The sequence below is a fragment of the Aedes aegypti genome, chromosome 1 (genome assembly GCF_002204515.2).
Source record: "Aedes aegypti strain LVP_AGWG chromosome 1, AaegL5.0 Primary Assembly, whole genome shotgun sequence".
In the NCBI taxonomy this organism is placed as follows: domain Eukaryota; kingdom Metazoa; phylum Arthropoda; class Insecta; order Diptera; family Culicidae; genus Aedes; species Aedes aegypti.
In genome coordinates, this window is record NC_035107.1 from 272518693 (window position 1) to 272538405 (window position 19713).

The window sequence follows — 19713 nt, forward strand, 5'->3', positions numbered from 1 at the left end:
TCCATATTTTTATAATCTACTGGTTCAGAAATAGGATGGAACATCCAGGTTGGAGCTTTTCCCCATTCCCAAAAGATGTTTCTTAGGATACTTACGATGCAGAATAATGGCTTATAGAAATTAAGTGAGAGCTGAAAAAAAAAATACATCAAAAAGTTGCAAAAAAGTCTGTGTATTCTGAAAAGCCTTTTGAGGACTTTAAGTAAAAGACCTCAGGGCTTTGTAGACTTTCCAAATGCAAATCTGTACATTTTAAAGACTTCTAGTGAAAGCATCTGGAGCCTTCTAGAAGTGTCCTACAAAAACTAATGAAAGACCATTCTGGAAATTGCAACTGATGACTTTAAGCAGTAGCTGTTGCCGACATAAAGACGAGACTTTTGGAGGCATCCAGATCAGGCTTCTGTTAGTTTTCAAAATAGGATCTAGAAACTTCTAGAGTTGTAGGACATCTCCAGAAAAAAAAACTTTTAGAGAATGCCAAATGTGGTTTCTGAAGACCTAAAAAAAGTACTCCTTCTCAGCATACCAGGTATAACATGCTTCTCTGCTTCTTGTCCGGTTGCTTATGAGTATTGCGACAGATGATGCTGCCGGATACACCCAGTTCAGCGTTTTAAAACACCCAAAACAGTTTTTGAAGATTTGCGGCGGTCTGCAGAGTTCAAGAAATGACTGTTGCAGACTTCAGGAGGCGAATCTTGATGACCACCAGAAGAAGCTTCTGTTGGCTTCCAAAAGAGCTCATTAAAACATGCAGATGAATTTCCTGGAAATTTATTGGGGAAGAATTATTGGGACACATGTTCAAAAGTAGTAATTGGACTTCTCATAAAGAAGCTTCTGAAGACCTTCAGTAAAGACTTTTTACAACACCCAGAAAAGACTTTAAAAGATTTTCAAAAGAGTAGTCTGCAGACTTTAAGAAGTGGCTGTTGCAAAGTTCTAGAACTGGTTATTGTAGACTCAAAGAAAAGGCTTCGTAGACTTTCAAAAGAGCTTATAGAAACCTTCAGAAGAATCTGTTCTAGTTCTGCAGGACATCCACAGAAGAGTCTTCTAGATACAGTCAGTGACAAAAGTTAGTAACCAAATGCTGTTTTTCCATACAAATGTCCAAGTTTGGGGATCTGTATCTCAGCTTCTGGAAGTCTGAATTGGCTGAAATTTTGATGACGAACTACAAATAACCTGAAGTTTTGTGTATACAGAGCTCACTTAGTTTCAGTCATTTTCCGAGAAATTTCAGAGGGTTGATCAAAGAGAAAAGTAAGTAATTGATAGTTTTTTCGATTTAATTCAAAAATGGTAAGTTTTTGTTAGTTGGTTTCTTCGGCAAAGTTGTTCACTTTCAGAAGTTAAACAAACTTGCCGAACACACCAACTACTTACAGCTCACCGTTTTTTAAATTAAATCGAAAAATCTCTCGGCTACTTATTTTTCTCTTTGACCAACCCTCTGAAACTACTCGGAAAATGATTGAAATTCAATGAGCTCAGTATACACAAAACTTCAGGTTATTTGTAGTTCGTTATCCAAATTTCAGCCAATTCGGCCAGAAGCTGAAATATAGATTCCCAAACTTGGGCATTTTGTATGTAAAAACAGCATTTGGTTACCAACTTCCCAACCAACCAGTCTTCATAATTCTTCATAGATCTTTGTCCGGCGATGGCGATCGCTATCGATTCAAAACGAATCGATATCGATCTCTAGCGAAATTCACTGACTGGTTGACCGGGTTTTGTCACCGACTGAAGATTCAAGGTGGCTGCAGACTTCATAAGATTTTTAGTAGACTTCCAGAAGAGAGTTCTTGAGGCACCCTGGAGAGGATTATGGTAATATTCATAAAATGGTTCTGGTGACATCTACAATAGGATTCTGAAAACATCCAGAACATCTTCTTCTTACTGGCATTATGTCCCAACTGGGTCAAAGCCGGCAGCTCAGCTTAGTACTCTTATGAGCACTTCCACAGTTATTAACTGAGAGCTTTCTTTGCGAATTGACCATTTTTGAATGTGTACATCGTGTGACAGGTGCGAAGATACTCTATGCTCTGGGAAGTCGAGAAAATTTCCTTTACTAAAAGATCCTCGACCGGTGGGATTCAAACCCATGCCCTCAGCTTGGTCATGCTGAATAGCTGCTCGTTTACCGCTACGACTATCTGGGCCCCAGATAGAACATGATTCTGTTGTATATCTGTTGGACATATATATCTTTAGAAGACTTCAAGAAGAGAGTTTTTGGGCCATCCAGGAGTATGGAAATTCCATAGAGGGCGAACACGGAATTATTGCAACACATTCAACAGGGCATAACTTTTCTACCATTGGGTAAAAACCAATCAAATTTTGCACACTTTCTCATTGATGTGTATTGTTTACATGCTGTCAAACTCCAAGTCGTGTTTTTCGATTCAACTAAAATGGAGGTGAACCAATGAGAATATATACTATATATTCTCATTGGAGGTGAACCAACGCGAGTCGAGGGAACAAATTCTTTCCAAACACCTGGAATTTCCTGACCTGTCGCACTTTTAGTGAAATTTAAGATATATCTGGAGTCCTCTTAAAGAATTTTCTGGAGACCTTCAGAAGAGTGTCCTTCGAACATTCAGAAGAGGGATTTGATTCTTGTAACATATTTGATTGCAGCCAGAATAAATTCTCGAAGCCACGCATTGTACAGTTATAGAGTACTGAACAACGAAGTTTTTGTCTTGAAACGTGTTCAAAAGCTTTTTAGGACTTTCAAAGGAGTCTATTATGGAACAATAAAAGGGTTCTAGAAACATTCACAAGGCTCTTCTGGAGACATCCCGAATATGATTCTTAAGACTTTGAGAAACGGCATCTTGTGAATTTAAAATGTAGTTTCCGCAGAACTTTTCATGGCTTTCAAGGTTTAAAGAAGAAACTTTTGAAGACGTTCAAATAAGGTTTCTGAAAAAGCTGAGGAAAGGCATTTGATGACCTTTGGAAGAGGTATCAAGAGAAGCTTGTGGAGGTATTCATAAGATATTTTTGCAGATTTATAAAAGAAACTTCTAGAGACATTCCGAAAAAACCTTATGAAGACGTTGGGTATCTTCAGAAGAGAAGACGTTTTGGGCTTAGTTGGCCGTGTGGTTAGGGGTATCAGTCATTTAGGCATGAAGCGTGGGTTCAATTCACGCTTTAATCGGAGAAAACTTTTCGTCAAACGAATAATTATTTACTGGCTTATTGGGTGTTCCGTGTTGTCCGTTGCCTAATATTAGAGATCATGCAGACTATCATCGTCCAGAAGAAAAATCTGGTGACCTCCAGAAAAATTTTGGAAGAACTCAAAAAAATCTTTATGAAATCTTCAGAGGACGCTTAAGAAGACATTAAAATTATTATTTATTATTATACTATTCCTATTATTATTATAATAATTAGACTTTCATCCTGTGGATGATTTATCTTGGATTCTGCAGATATTCTAAAGAGGCTTTTGAAATCACTCAAAAGAGATTTCTGGAGACTTGAGGAAGTGGAGAAGAAACTTAAAGAAACATTTCTTAGAGGTTGGATGTCCAACCAAGATCAGAAAAGACATCCAAAGATATTTAGTAGATATCTAAAAACGCATAAAGACCTTCAGATGAAGGTTCTAGAAACCTCAACAATATGGTTCTGGAGACATCCAGAAGAAGAATGTAGAGACCTTGAAAAAGCTACTGGAATTGCAATAGGAACTGTGACTACATTTTACCACAGGTCATCGATTCTGCCATCTAATCAAAACACAAAGCAGCGACAGCACCGATACCAAACCATAATTTCCAAACATGTTCTAAGTTGAAAAACAAAGCCAAACATTCATCTACAATATAAAATAGTTCAGAATCCATCCAAAAATTTCAAAAGAAATTTGTTCTCTCCGTGTTATTAAATACGTTTACATGTCCAGAAACCTTAATTTTTGTTTTAAAACTCAAGTTTTCAATATTTATCAAAAAATTACGCAATTTTAGTTTTTAGCATAAGTTTTTCTGGCCGTTTACTTATTTTTACCTAGATTACTTCCCAGAGGCAAGTTTATTTTTATCTGTAGTTAACCCTGTTAAATTAACAGCTATTGTTGTAGGTACATAAAACAATAAAAGGACAGCTTCTTCATATCATAACCCGCCACTCCCCGTGGAGATATCTTGCCCAAATGCTCTTTTAAGTCTTAATTGACTCGTTTTGTGAAAAAGTTAAGAGTCTCAAAATGCATAAAAAACTGCATTTTTGTTAAAATTTTGTTCTTTGAAAACCAAAATATGGTGAATATGCCCTAAACCAAAACATATGAAACCATGAAACATTTTCCAAAACACTTGTCAAATATTAGGAATGTGAAATTTTTGCCATGAATTTTTGAAACTGGACCAATGTGTGGCAAATGTTTACTAAAGTACTTGTCCCGGCCCTGGAATACACATAGAAGACGCTCAAATGAGACTCTGAGAGACTTTTAAAAGACGTGCGCGAAAAATATTTGAAGCTGCAAAAGAGAATACAGAGGACTACAAAAACAAACTTAAACAAGAATCTTCTGAAGATATCTGGAAGAGGCTTCTTCAGACTTGCAGAAACTGTTTGTTGAGAAATCCATATATAGCTTCTACAAAACTACATTCAAAATTCTTCGAATATTTATGAAATTCTGGCTTTTGAGAACGTTCAAGTGAGGCCTCTGAAAAAGTTGAAAAAAAAAATGCCTCTGGAAGCTCCACAAATGGTACTGATACTTTTGAGGCAATCAGAAGAGATTTATGTAATCTTAGAAAAGAAGCATCAAGAGACATTCAGAACAGTAAATCTGGAAACCTCAAGAAACGGCTTCTGGAGAACTCCAAAAAGGGTTATCATCAATAATAGACTGCTGAAGGTCTTCAGAAAGGCTTGTGATGTACTTCAGAAAGAATTCTGAAGAATTCAGAAAATATGGCTGAAGAACTTCAGAAGTCTTTTACAATAATTGCAACAGAAAAATTGCAGGATTTCCTAGACAAATCCTGTTTTGTGGTCTCTGGACGCCTAAAATATGTTTGTTTGATAACATAAGTCAAGTGTTACAAGTGCAAAACACTTATTCCTGTTGTTTACAATTATTGATCATCTTATGTTTTTTTTTAGACTCCGGCGGCGGTCGTACGCCCTTCTTCTTCTTCTTTCTGGCTTTACGTCCCCACTGGGACAGAGCCTGCTTCTCAGCTTAGTGTTCTTATGAGCACTTCCACAGTTATTAACTGAGAGCTTACTATGCCAATGACCATTTTTGCATGCGTATATCGTGTGGCAGGTACGAAGATACTCTATGCCCTGGAAAGTCGAGAAAATTTCCAACCCGAAAAGATCCTCGACCGGTGGGATTCGAACCCACAACCCTCAGCTTGGTCTTGCTGAATAGCTGCGCGTTTACCGCTACGGCTATCTGGGCCCCGCAGCCTTTAAAAAAAATCCGTGCAAAAACAGAATCGGGTGTACTGTGCTTCGAAGTTGAAAGTTCGCTGCGCTTATCTTTGAAGACATGGGCAGATAATCGCTATAATTGGATTTATCTCGAGACAGACAATAATCAAGGTCAGTTAAAATAAAGTGTTAAGCCACATCTACATCCACACCCATAAATAGGGAATGATTTAAGGGATTTTTTTTAATCCTCACTTTTTCCCTTGAAGTATTGTCCAACAGATTGTAATTTGGCTGGATTGTTCCCGAAAACGAACCAATAGAAGCACCCAAGTCCTGTCGCATAGTTTTGAAGAGTTAAACTACTCCCCGACTGTGTTAATTGTATTTTCGCACATCGACCAGAATCTCGCTTTTCCGATAACAAAGCAAACAAATTTACCGCTGACCAAGCCCCGAGTGCCTGCTTGCTCCGCTCACCGATTTGCTCCTCTTGAGTTTTAGTATAGTTTTAAAAAAGTCAGCGTTTTGTTTTGAAGAGCCATAATCTCGAAGAACTTGGAAGCGTACGAACCGGTATGCTCCATCGTAAGTGGTTGATAATTGCATACAGCTAGAGAAGAAGAGACTCCTCCAGTCCAGAGCAGAACAGAAGAGCAATCGGCCGTATAGCATAACCCGAGCAAGAAATAATAATTCATACCTGCATGTACATAAAATGTTTTGTTTTTATTCTGATATTGAAAATAACGTTTAAAACAATTGAAAACACCTCATCGAAGTATTGGAAAGCTATTGAGCCTTGCATTTGGTTTTTAACTACTGTTGAAAAAAATCACTTTTATATGGAAATTCATTGTATTTTTTAAGTATTTCAAATTGCAATACATAATCCAACAATCAGTTTGATGCCAGTAGAATATACGTGAGATTACATCTTATGGAGGGCTCTTCCATACCTTATCCAGATGGTAAGTATGGAAAATTATCTGGTATGATATACCCTAGGTATTCCTCAGCAATTGTCTTCTGCTCGGGAAGCGTTGTATGTTGATGGGCCTGGAAGAAATGGACATGTTCCCTTGTGCTTCTCTGCACTGGCCTGGAGAAGTGGTGCAGGCGTTGGGGACCGCGCCCAAGAACTGGTTTTACTCCGCGTGGAGTACGCGAAGGCGGACGCGGGAAGCACACGGAGCGGAGAAGAAAATATATAAATTTAAAGTGTTCAAGACTTCAACAGCCGTGAAGTCGCTGGCGTCTGTGTGAGTGAGGGCCGGATGAAAACAAGAAGAAGAAAACCACGGCGGGATCAGAACCAGATTGACCGGTGCCACAGTGCTTCGGGGGCCTGTACAGTGGCCGCAGGTAGGAACCTGAGAAAGAGTTGCACACAATCGGTTGGGTCCCCGTCCCCGTAGTATTCGTGTGTTTTGGAACCTAAGCACACTGCAACTGGAAGGGAAGGAGTTGACAAGAAGTGAGTCAACGGGGATCAGGGCGGGGGTCTCCCGATGTCGGTGGTCGAAGACGACGACGACGACGAAAGCTTTTGGCCAAAACAAAACAAAGAGGTTCCACCTTAGGAATCAGGCGACTGTTATGTTGGCAATATGTTATTATCATCATCGCGGTTTCGGTTGTTGTTGTTGCCTTGCCGAGCGAAGGAGAAAGGGTTGGGCGGGGAATCAGAAGACTCTGTGGGAACCGTTTCGTTATTATTGTTGGATAATTTTAGTGCATCCTGAAGTGGGTCACGCTGTCGTTGATTGGTGGTCGTTTTTTATCCCAGGGGTGAAATTATGGAAATTTGTCACACGGATGTGATCGGTTTGGGGCATGTTTGTCATAATTATCGATTTTACAGCAGATGGCTTGTTTCTCTTTTCTCGGGATCGGAAGGTTTCTCTTATTTGATAACTAGAGATGAGCAATAAGTTGGTCGTTAGAGATGTTGTAGACTTCTGAATAGTGAATTCCATTGTCAGAGAAAGTATGAGCTATATTTCTTTCTATTCTAAATTAGATTATATTATCTGTTTGTTCCAGATTCGTGTAAGATCCATGGTTGACGAAAGATTTTATTTTACTCAAAGTTCAACATGAGGTTTCCATCTAGATGTCATCAACTTCAGAAGCATTCGTCAAAATTTACAAAATCTTCATCTATTCTGTATGTTCACAGACTTTTGGTTTCTGAAAGTAACAAGAAATTTGTTCTAGACATTTCCAGGGGCCTTTTTCTGTAAGTCTCTAAAATACTCCAACAGCATCTACTGAATTTCATTAGAAAACAATTGTAAAAATCCAAAGATTTACATTGAATGTTTTGTTCTGCTAGTAGATATGAGTAGATATGAGAACCAGACACTGGGTTCTTACCAGCACAAAACACACGATATGTGGTGTAGCAAAGCTTTTAACTATTTGATCAGTTGTTGAATATTTAAGGTTACATGTAACATTACTTACACTTTCGGTATTTGATCTTTTCAAACTTATTCTGCTCGACCCGTCTCAGACGTTTTAATTCTACTGTTATTATTGTTAAGATTGTTTCATAATCGATACACACTTTGCACGTTTTTATATCTTACTTTTAGAAATAGAGTGTGTTTTAACTTATTCACAATAGTTTAGGTTTTAACCCCTCTTAGAAACTGTAAGCAAAATTCGTAGCGAAATACAGTATTCTTTTCAAAGGGAAAAACGAGCCTGTCGCATGTTTTTTTATTTGTCCCGAAATGGTCTGTTCTGGAAGACTCCTAAAACAGGCATCTTTTCAGAATGTCTTCGATAGCCGCTTCTACAGATCTATGGATCGGCAATTCTGACGAATTCATTCTCGTGGTTATAATCTCTTGCAGTAACATATTGACATCCATTATCCCCCTTTCAACAGACGCTAGTTGGTGTCTATGTAAGATGCAAGACTGATGCAATTGCGCTCCGAAGATGAGAGGTTCAAATCTAGGTTGACTTGTTTAATTTTCAAACCATTACATGCAACATTGAACTGAAGAACTATTTTTATAACCCTTGAAAGGCGTGGACGATTTTGTTGCACTCTGTTGCTCATATATTTAGACTCAATTGATCAATTCTCAATTTTCTTACAGTTTTGTTTAGAGGATTAGTTGCAGCTCCAAATGCATCAACGAAGTTTTGGATACCGGTGGCCAATCCGAATGCACAGTCGGAAATGTAGTGTACACCTCCTATTCCACCATCCTGGAAGGAGAACGAGAATCCTAGAAAGTTTCTGATGAATCCTCTCAGGGATCTCTCAGAATCCTCGCATAATTCTCATCACTATCCTCTCAGGATTATCATTGCATTCCTCGTAGGATTAATAAAAGATTCTTCGCAGGTTTCTCTCATAATCTATTCATAATTCTAATCAGAATTCTCGTAGGATTTTCATAAAAATCTTCCTGGATTTTCATCATAATCCTTCCAGGGTTCACATTAAATCTTTCCACGATTCTCATAAAAACTTTCAAGGATTATCATCAGAAACATTGCATCTTATCTGAAATCAGAATTTTCATAAAACTTTTTCCAGACTTCTTATCAGAATCCTAGCAGGATTTTCATCACAAATTTTCCAGTATAGTCATAAGAAACTGTACAGGATTTCTATCAGAATCCATTCAGGATTCTTATAAGCTTTCATCATTCTTATTGAAATCTTGGATGCCTATGCTTGTGCAAAAACGTGGTTCGAGAACTGGACTTAAAATGGACATCTTTATTTAAAATGACCAGCACGGCTTCCGATAGCCGTATTTTGTCGAATAAGTATGTTTTTATTTGACACAGTTTAGAAATCAACATTTTTAATTTTATTGGCTAGCCGAGATTGCATATTGCTTTAGGCCTCCTGTATCTGAAAATGTCAAATGGCCAAATGATTATTGTGATTCAAAAATGTTCCACATTAGCTCTCATCTGGTACATACAATACTAAAATTTTCTTGAAGCTTCATTCTTTTCTGGAAGTTTCCGTGACTTGAAATTTGCCTACCTCCAGGGGCACAAATACACTGTATCCTTCTCACTCGACCTGACCCAGTGACCTACTCTAATAACTCCGGCCACAGGAATATTTACACGTTTCTCTGATAACTTCTAGAAACTAGATATGTGTGCCAGTTTACTGACAAAAAATCATTTGAATCCATCAAGAATTCGCTGAGCGGTGAGGGTTTTAGTATTTTTGCTTTCACTCAGGCCTATACAGGTTAAAGGTGGCCCAAAGACAATGTAGGTTTATATGGAAATTACTATGGATTTTTTTTGGAAAATATTTCAAACACGTTAGTACTGGAATGCAAGTACAAACTTTTTAGCCCATAGTGAAAACTCGTGAAGAACGACTATAATAAAGAAATTTGCCGAAGAGGTCAATTTAATTTGACGGATAAAAGAAGAGATATTCATGAGTTTGTTGGCTATAATTTAGCTAAATATGGGATTATACTGCTGTGAATCGCAAGTCAGTCCCATCTGTAAGAAATAGGCATTGAGAAAATGGGGTGTGAACTTTCCAAACTCGTTTTCCATACGAATATATAAATAAATCCAGAGGATTGTAACATGTTCCAATCTTTATGAAATTTTCACAATTTGCTTTTCACTAAGATATCTTTCTGAGACTTGCTGTTTTTTCCTTCTTTTTCTAAACTAATCCCATAATCTTATTAGGGCAGCTGAAAGAACATTGGAAGATATGTTGAAAACTGAACTAAACTCAATTTTGACGAAAATGCAGATGGAACTGACTTGCGATTCACGGCAGTATAGCCTTGCAAACATCTACAAAACAAAACTAGCTCAAAAGGGAATTCTTCCTTCATCAACATCCTACATTAAGGCTTGAATAATGAGATTTCACTATGTGATAATAAGTTTGTACTTACATTACAGTAGTAAAGTGTTTGGAACATTTTTTAAAATTTCTCCATAGTAATTTTATATACACCTACATTGTCTTTGGGCCACTTTTAAATCACCACCGAATAAGCTGAAAATTTCACAGAACACTATTTTTATGGTAAGGAAGGTAAGGAAGATAAGGGAGATGGGATTTTCAAACATTTGAAAATTTTGAACCGCCCTAATTCTCAGTATCATTGGGGACGTAATGCCAAGAAGAACATATCCTTAGAAAGCAGTTCTTTAATTTAAAATCCTTGAAACTAATCATACGCAATTATGCTGATAACCGGGTCATACCCCAGATGGGATGTGACGCCAAGATAAATATCTGATAGATCTCTCAGTCAATGAGGACCGTCCGCTGCCCGAGTAATTATCACTTATTTTTCAGAACCACCCATCCATTCAATTAACAACAAATTTACAAGTTTCGTTTCCCCGCGACACCTTTTCTTCTCTAATACAAATCGGACGTCAACGCTGCTGCCTCTCTTCTCACAAGTATGTATAGGTGCGAAAGACATCGATCAGTCTCTGATGTCGATTCGTTGTCTAAGCCGCGCTCAGCTAAGCTCAGCGTCTAACGGTTAAACCGAATATGATGTCTGCGACACGAGGCGAGAATCGAACTCGCACGAGGTTCCGGGCAGTGGGCGCGCGCGGGTGGGAAAATCTTCCCGTTCGGCTCATCTTCGTCCATGTGTGTGGCCGCCACCACGAATGAAATTGATGAATGATGGACGACAGATGAAGTCGCGGTCGCGGTGGTGGGTGGACTGAAGACGATGATGGTGCTTTAAACCTTTCACACACGTCGTCGAATTACATGTAAACACGCGGCAATCGTCGTCGCTGGCTGGCGGCTGGCAATGCTTTTCTGGCAGAGAACCAACCCCACACCCATACCAATGCGAGTAGGTAATCGTTGAAATCGTGTTTCTGAGTCGCACTGACACCGAATCCGCGGACACGAATCGACGCAAGAAAATTTATAAGGAAAATAATAAAAATAAAGAGAAAAAAACCGGACACGGATCGGTCCACTACCATTGCAAGGCAAGAGCAGCAGCAGCAGCATGCTGGAGCCGATACCGACCTGGCGTAGAAGAAGACCTAGAGGAGCTCCCTGTCCGTCCCAAACGACGATGGTTGGGTTTCTTATGTTGCATCAACCCCCAGCGTGGCTCAGCTGAAGCACAGAGGGATCTTTCTGGTTTCTTATAGAGGGGAATGGGGCTAAGTACAGTCAAATAGGGCTTTTATCATATCTCTTTTTAGATATTTGGTCACTATTTCAATGTAAAGTCTTTATAAAGTCTCTCGTTTTCATTAAAGGTCTAAATATTTTTAAACAGGAGGTGTTTTCTCCCTGTTGTGTATCTTGATGCAAAATTCTAAAGAATTCAGAGAAACTTTCAGAAACTCTTACGCGATCACTATCCAGGATTTTTAACCGAGATTTCAGGAATAAAAGCTTCAGGAGCTAGGAGAATAATTTGTTTTGGAATACTTTTAGCTTTTTCGTCCAGAATTTTCTCCATAGAGTGGTCAAGAAATGATCAAATGCCCGTTCGTCTAGAATCAACGACGCTACGCTGACGGTCTTCAGAGGCATTGTTCTCTGCAAGAAAAATCAACGGAACGCGATTATCTGAAAATGTCAATATACCAACGCAGTGATAATGTAAATCATCGAATGATGCAGATGCAGATCGAATGATACCAAATTTTGAACTTTTGGGCTGCTAGATGTGGATTTAAAAAGAAACGTCGTCATATAAAATAATTTTCCTAATTCATCGCAATGTAAGATAATTCCCTGTATTTCGGGGTAACATTGGTCAGTTTTTTGTAACTTTATTTAAAATTTCATATGCAAACACAAGTGATGCAAGTTTTATATTTTGAAAGCAAGTACTTGCACCAATCGCTCGGGTATAAATACTGTATTTTGTTTTCTGAAACTTTTAAGCATGAGCTTGAGCTTGAGCTTGATTGGCCGCCCGTGGATGCACTCCAGTATCGCCAGATCAGCTGCACTTACACAAGGAACCAACCGAATGACTGCTTGGGACTAACAGGCATCCTCCGTGTATAAGTGCTGGTGATCTTCTATTTTTAGGCAACAATGGCACCTGCCACGTCAGAATGCAGACCAATGAGAGGAAGGGGGAGGAATTGATGATGCATTGAACTGACTCCCACGTAGACCGTATATTCCACTGCATCCACGTCAGTTCATGCGGGAGTGTATGGATTGGGGGAAAGGCATGGCAGAGAGGTTTGCTTTTGTGGTTAGCAGACTGCCTATGTATCACGCGTAAGAAAGGCGTGCGCGTGGAAGTAGGAAGCGTTAGGGAAACGGTTTCTTGTCCGTCTCTGGTTCTAGCGTTTGCTATGAACGAATAGTTTGAGTGTGACAGATTTAGAATGGAAGATAGAAGCAAGTGAGAGTTATACAACTACAAAGTACGAGGAACGGGCCTGGGATTGAACCCATGACCTTCTGCATATGAAGCAGAAGCGGTAGCCATCAGACCACCAACCCCGTCTTATTTTGTTTTCTGAAACTTTTAAGCATGTTCATAAAACTGATTGAGGTTATTTTATATTAGAATGATTTGAGGTAACATTGATTACCCATGTAGGTATACAATATTCGATAACATTGTAATTATCGTTACAAACAAATATTATGGACCCTGTAGCCGAATGTGTGTTATTTTAAAATTAAAACACCTTAAACGGTGGATAAAGCATACATGTTGACATTCCCTAACGAAATTATGTATTGTTCAGAATAAATAGTAAAAATTGTGTTTTTTGCAATTTCTCATCGTAATAGGCTGTTTTTCATCACGCCAATCTGTCATGAAACGGCCTACTTTCCTACACTGAAGTATGCAGTGCGGGAATAGTCATTACGCAACTGAAACCAGTGCTGTAATGATTCATTACGCAACGCTTTCTCATTACGCAACTGTTTTGAGTTACGTAATGAATCATTACACAACAATTTTTCAGAAATTGTAAAATGATAGGGAATGCATTCCGATATAATTTCTGAGACCCTCAAGTTCTACGAAATTGCAAAGAATGTTGTACGTAACTCGTTGCAGAACTCGATTTTTACAGCACTCGTCGTAATTATTTACGACTCGTGCTGTAAAAATCATCATTCTGCAACTTGTTCCGTAAACTACTATTTTCTGCTTATATCATTTGCAGAACTCATGTGAGGTACGCATCTTCGGTGGTGTTATCCATAATCATCGAAAAGTTGAAAAAATTTACGCATGAACAAAACTCAATTTCCACAATAATTCTTATTTTTTAGCAGCTCGTGAATATAAGAAAGAGGAGCACCATTCATGCATTGGAAAAATATCAACGAAAAATTTTAATTCGAACTTATAACTATCAATGTTATCCCGTTTTACGGTACTCTGGACTTTTGAGTGTTGCAAGCTGACTTCATCTCTGGTGTTTGGAAAATAGTATGCAATATTATCAGGTTCAAAACCATAATTTTTACATGACGCCAATCCTGGTTTTCATTTGAATATAAAATTAATGATGTTTGCTTAGACTAATAAAATAAAATAAAAATTAAAGGCATTTTTCACGATTTGCTTTGGGAAATTCACAGGGATTGCTAATTGAAAATTTGTTACACACTATTCCAGGATTTCCTTCGGAGATTTTTCTAAAATTTTCCTAGTATGTAGTTGGTCGAGCAAAAATTCTCAATGGTTCATTCCAGAGTTTTAAAAGAAATTAATTACGTGATTTTTCTAGAAGACCCTACAATAATAAAAATAGTAGTTCTTATGTGGATTTTCGCATTTATTCATCCAACCATTTTCATATGAAATGCTTTATAAGTTTATTCATAGTTTGTCAGGAAAAGCTCCGAACTTCTTCAAGAGATTATTCCAGGAAATCTATTTACAACTCTTCTCCAAAATTTTCTTCAAATTTTTTGTGAAAGCTGCTTCTCATATTTGGCCACAATATGCGTCATATTGAAGTGCTGTGAATCATGGAAGTGCCCAAGTAGCTCTGCACCCTAGATAGATTCATTACGGCGTTAATTCCTGAAAAAATCTGCGGAGTAGTATTTGAAGCAAACTTTGGGCAACTATCTAAAATAGTTTCTGATGAAATTCATGGAAAAAAAATTCTGAAAAAAACGCTACTTGTCATAACGTTACGAGTGATACTCGTCATTCCTAAAAAAAAAAAACAAAATAATAAAAGAAAAATCTTTGGACAGGTTCTCTGAACACTTCTTATGAAAGCTTTTATCTCCTAATTCCTGTGCGGTATCTTTTCGGTTCCTATTCATTCTCTATTTTTTCAAGCTTGAAGTCACTTAAGCTCATAGTTTTAAGACACTCAGTAGCTACCACGAAGCTGGTAAAAAAAAATAAAAAATTCTGTATGTACAAATTACAAATATTCAAATCAAGACCTAACCCGTTTTTTGAAGGTTATACAAATTTTTTGCGCTACAATCGTATTAAGTTTTGGTGGCTTCAATTTTAAATCTGCCGTAAGGTGGCCTATTCTATGCTGTCATTATAGGGAGACGGATGCTATACCCGGAAAATTTGATTCACTTCGTATGAAAAATCGAAAAAAATATGAAGAATTTCGTCAGAATCGCCTAAGTAATATTTGGGAGATTTTCATCTATGAAATAAGTTAAAACATGTCTGATCATTTGAGAAATTCATCGAGAATGTATAAATGCAATAGACATCGTGCAAAAAGTTAATAATAATATAATTTAAAAGCTTGCACAGCCAATATTACGAAGCATCCTGGAAATAGTTTTCAGAATTTTATCTCAAGAAAATATTATATTAAAATATTTGCATTATACGAATGATTTAATGATTACAAATTTTCACAAGGTTTATATTCCTCTTTCAATTATGAAAGAAACTGTTCTAAACATTCGTATAAGATATTCAACCAGATTCCTCCAAAATTTAATAAAAAAAAACAGAAACTTCAACATTTTGCTCTGCGAATCCCGCTTTTATGAAGAATTGCGAAAAATTCGACCAGAAAACTGTCGATAAATTCCATAAAACCTTCTCCAGAATTCCGCGATTAATAATACCGCGATTTAGGGTCTTATTTTATAGGTCAAGTCGATCAAAAACGACTCCAGCACTGTCGACCAAAAATTTCGCTCGACTCGGCACCGTCACTCGAGTTTATCGACAGTTGTCACTTTATATGACTAGATTACTATGGGAGTCGACGGGTGACATCTGAAATATGCATGCTTGCTTTGATCGACAATGACTAAAGATGAGTCACATGAAGCCGCTCGATTTACAAAATAGACCCCTTAATAATACCTTAACCAAATGCATCATATATTATTTCGGAAGTGAGAAACCTCTTTATGATCTAACATTATATTAATCGAGAAATATAATAATAAACGCCTCAAGAAATTGTATCAGACATTTCATTCGAAGGTCTTTCGTGGAACACTCCCAGGCCCTATTTTATAAGTCGAGTCGATCAAAAACGACTGGACTGGAGTCACTGTCGACCAAAAATTTCGCTCGACTTGGCTCTGTCACTCGAGTTTATCGACAGTTGTCACTCTATGTGACTGGATTACTATGGGAGTCGACGGATGACATCTGAAATATGCATGCTTACTTTGATCGACAATGACTTCAAATGAATCACGTGAATTCGCACGAATTACAAAATAGACCCCTAAAACTTATGGAAGGAGTTCTAATACAGACAAATAACCACTAATGCGGTTGAAACCTCTGTAAACCAACCAACGAATGAACAATAAAATCACTCAAAAATTTTGTTACAAACTCATGAAATATTCATATAAGATTTTTTTTTATTTTCTGTCATAAGTGAAATCATAAATTCCAACGCAGATTCTCTACGATATCGTAAAGTTTTGTATGTAAGATTTGCAAGAAAAAGAGAGTTTATTTGGTGCTGGGCCAAAATTTTTTCGGTAATTTCTCTATGAATCCTGACCATTTTTTTTTGTTCTTGAATTAAAACAATATACTTTCAAAGCTTCAAAAAAAATCTATGAGATTTCAACCAAAAGTTCCTTTATGCGATTTGTTTTTCATACCTTCTTCAAACATTGTATCAGAATTTGTTTCTTAGTTACACCGAAAACTATTCGAAGGGACTACCTGTTAACGATAACTGGACAAGTGACAAGCGTCCTCCAAATCGAGGTATACATGTAGTATAGCCTTCAGTACAACTTCATAGCTCGAAATACTTTACAAGATTGACAAATCAGGGTGCACGACGTTAGGCATAAGGACGTTAGGCATACGTACGATAGGCATAAATGCGATAGGCATAATGGACGATTGGCATAATTTCCAAAATTAAAAAAATGCAATTGTTTTTGTGAAAAGTGAGCTGACTTTTTTGGTAATTGTGGAGGGCTTCAAAGATCAAAAGTTTGTCCTTTAAAATACGATTGCTTTGCAGTCGTCCCATAGTTGTGAATCTTTTGAGGTCAATTTATAGGACAATACTTGATTAAATGATTAGCATAAAAATGCTGTTAATTGCCTTCATTAGCTTCGTGGTAACTTCTGTGACCATAGAGTAAAGCCCTGCTGAAGGTATTTTAGTTCGGTTTCAAGTCGATCCTTGGCCATGAAGTATAAATGTACTCATGTATCGTGCACAAATAAAAATGTAAAATAGCCACATTGGCAAAGCAAACATTTGGTTAATAACTGTGGAAGTGTTCCTAGAACACTCAGCTAAGAGCTTGGGTTGGGGCGTAATGCCAAGAGTATGAACGACGCTGTAATTGCTGTTCATTTTTTGAGTTTGGTTGTACACAGATTATTGGCAAATTTTTCATCAGAGATTATCCCTTCTTCAAATTGAAGGCTGTTCTTTATAGTTATAAACAAAATTATTGGAGTTAGTGCTGCTAATTTTTTAAACAGAAAATTTGTCTTCTTTTATAATTAGACTATGCTATGAGACAAACTTATTCGAAAATTTATATCACTATTGCTCTTAATACTTCCATAATATATTTTCCCTTCTTTTAATCATAGTCATTTCTTTTTACTTACACGGCCAATTTAATGACTGTAAGAATGGGACCTTATTACAATTATAAGCTGTTTTGTGAATTCTTGCTGTTCTAATCGTTATTGGAATTGGAATTGTAATATTTCCATGAAAAATGCCTGTCATGCTAAATGCTATGTTAAATTTGAGCTTGATAAACTCGACGAATATCAAATATTTACAAGGTGCTTTCGGCAATGCTTTCATACGTGGCTGATCGAAAATGTTTGAAAATCATTGAAAATTGTTGGCAGAAGAGCCAAAGGACCTGTTTTCACCACATTAAATTTATGAATAGACTCGGAGTGAAAATGTAACGCTTTTATGGACGTCACACTACCAGCATATTATTGTTGAAGATAATGTCACATACCATGACATGACATTTTGAATTGATTTTAGATTGTTGTCTTCAAGTCAATCATTAGTATTATAGGTACTTATAATTATATGGAAGATTTCCCTTCTTTAGAATTAACCCAATTATGTAAGAGTAATATAACAGAAAATGTCATATACTCACCAAACTAAACTTCGCTAGAAATGAATAACACTTGCACATCGCCAATATAAATGGACACTTACAAAAATGGATTGAACTGGACTTTAGAATGATAACAATGACCATAATAACAATCTTCTTCCATATCTTGCGATAATGGATGCTTGTCAATTTCATAACACCGGAAATAGTAATTTCTAATCAACCAATTAATCCACCCCTCGTAACGCTTTTTGTATGAATTTTCCACTATTGCTTACGAACTGTTGCATCTTAAGGACACCCACCCACCCCCATCAATGTAATGGAATTTGTAATTAGACCCGAACAATTTCCGATATGATAAGAATTATTTTATGCCAAACGTCCATTATGCCTAACGTATTTTATGCCTAACATCCATTATGCCTAATATCTTTATGCCTAACGTCCATTATGCCTAACATACTTATGACTAATGTCCTTATGCCTAACGTCTTTATGCCTAATGGGGTATACTCGACAAATCAGTCTGCTCTCTCCACTTGGTTGATGTTTCTTTGTTAGTGATACTACAATACTGCATGTCTTGTGACTACTCGATAACTTTTGTAGTAATAATCTTATTTAGATTGTTCCATATGATGTATCTCACCCCGCTCTCCCCTAGTGGGGAGCGAATGAGTTTCTGCTGATCTCAGATCGTTGCTGCTGCTGATGCTGGTTGTGTTGCTATAGCTACTCCCAAACACGATGAAAACTCCAATCCAGCACAAGACTCAGACCGAAATGAAGGAGAGGATAAACACAAACCTTTCGTCGTTTGGCGTGGCCGTCTTTGACGTGATGTTTTTGTTCTTCACTGCTTTCTTCTTCCTTTTTACCACCTACTAACGAAACTCCACACTGTGCTTTCTGTCTGTGCTGCTCAGACCTGCCTGCAACACTCTTTCCGCTTCTTGTTCTTCTCCTATACCACCTTGTTCGAATCCTATCAAAAACAGAATCTAAGATTCAACACTTTTCTTCTTCTGTAAACACACCACACACTGTGCTGCGATCTCAACCGGGATGAAATCTAATAAAAATAATCATAAAACCGAACGAGAACCAATCACTCACCGTTGTTCGTACGAAAGACGGGATTAGGACCACTGCGGGGGCACTTGAATTTTCCGATGACGATTTGCCACAATGCAAGTCTGTGAATGTAAATTAGGGTAAGGTAGAAAGGTAAGCCGACCGCGAGAAAACCGGACCCGAAAAACAAATTACGGAGCAACACACGGACGGGAAGCAACCACACGGTACCAAGTCTACTACACGAATGAATGACGAGAATCGGGCGAAAGCTAACGACGACGACGTGTTTGTATGCCGAACCGAAGAGACCAGTAGAGACCAACACACGCAACATGTTAACATCTCACCACCCGAGAGAGCGAGCGAGAGTTGGCCATGCAATTAGCTCAGCACACATAAAAATGTATGAATGGGAATGCGCGAAGAAGGGATCAAAACAAGCCAAAGCGAAAATGCATCCGCCGTGGGGGTGGTATTCTGTGAGTCAGGTGATGGATATGAATCAGTCGGTGATAGGAAAAGTCTTATAGTCAATGGTAGGGTTTCGATCTACTTCATCGTAAGCGTTATTATTCGTCTTATCAAACATAAAATTTTCAATTACGGTAGATAGCCAAACTAACCTGCAATATAGATTCAATTTCCGGATTTAATTT

At 37.6% G+C, this 19713-nt stretch overlaps 1 protein-coding gene across 9 annotated transcripts in view; it reads right to left on the reverse strand.

The window, feature by feature from the left end:
* LOC5564565 (tyrosine-protein kinase Fer) overlaps nt 1-19318 on the reverse strand; it is a 212270-nt gene extending 192952 nt beyond the window's left edge. For 3 of the 9 annotated variants that reach the window (XM_021837839.1, XM_021837841.1, XM_021837840.1), the window contains exon 1: nt 18788-19318. The gene's annotated coding sequence lies outside the window, so the exon portion shown is untranslated. The remainder of the gene's footprint in view (nt 1-18787) is intronic. The other 6 variants (XM_021837845.1, XM_021837844.1, XM_021837846.1 and 3 more) reach the window with 4 other exon arrangements.
* Between the last annotated feature and the right edge of the window lie 395 nt (nt 19319-19713).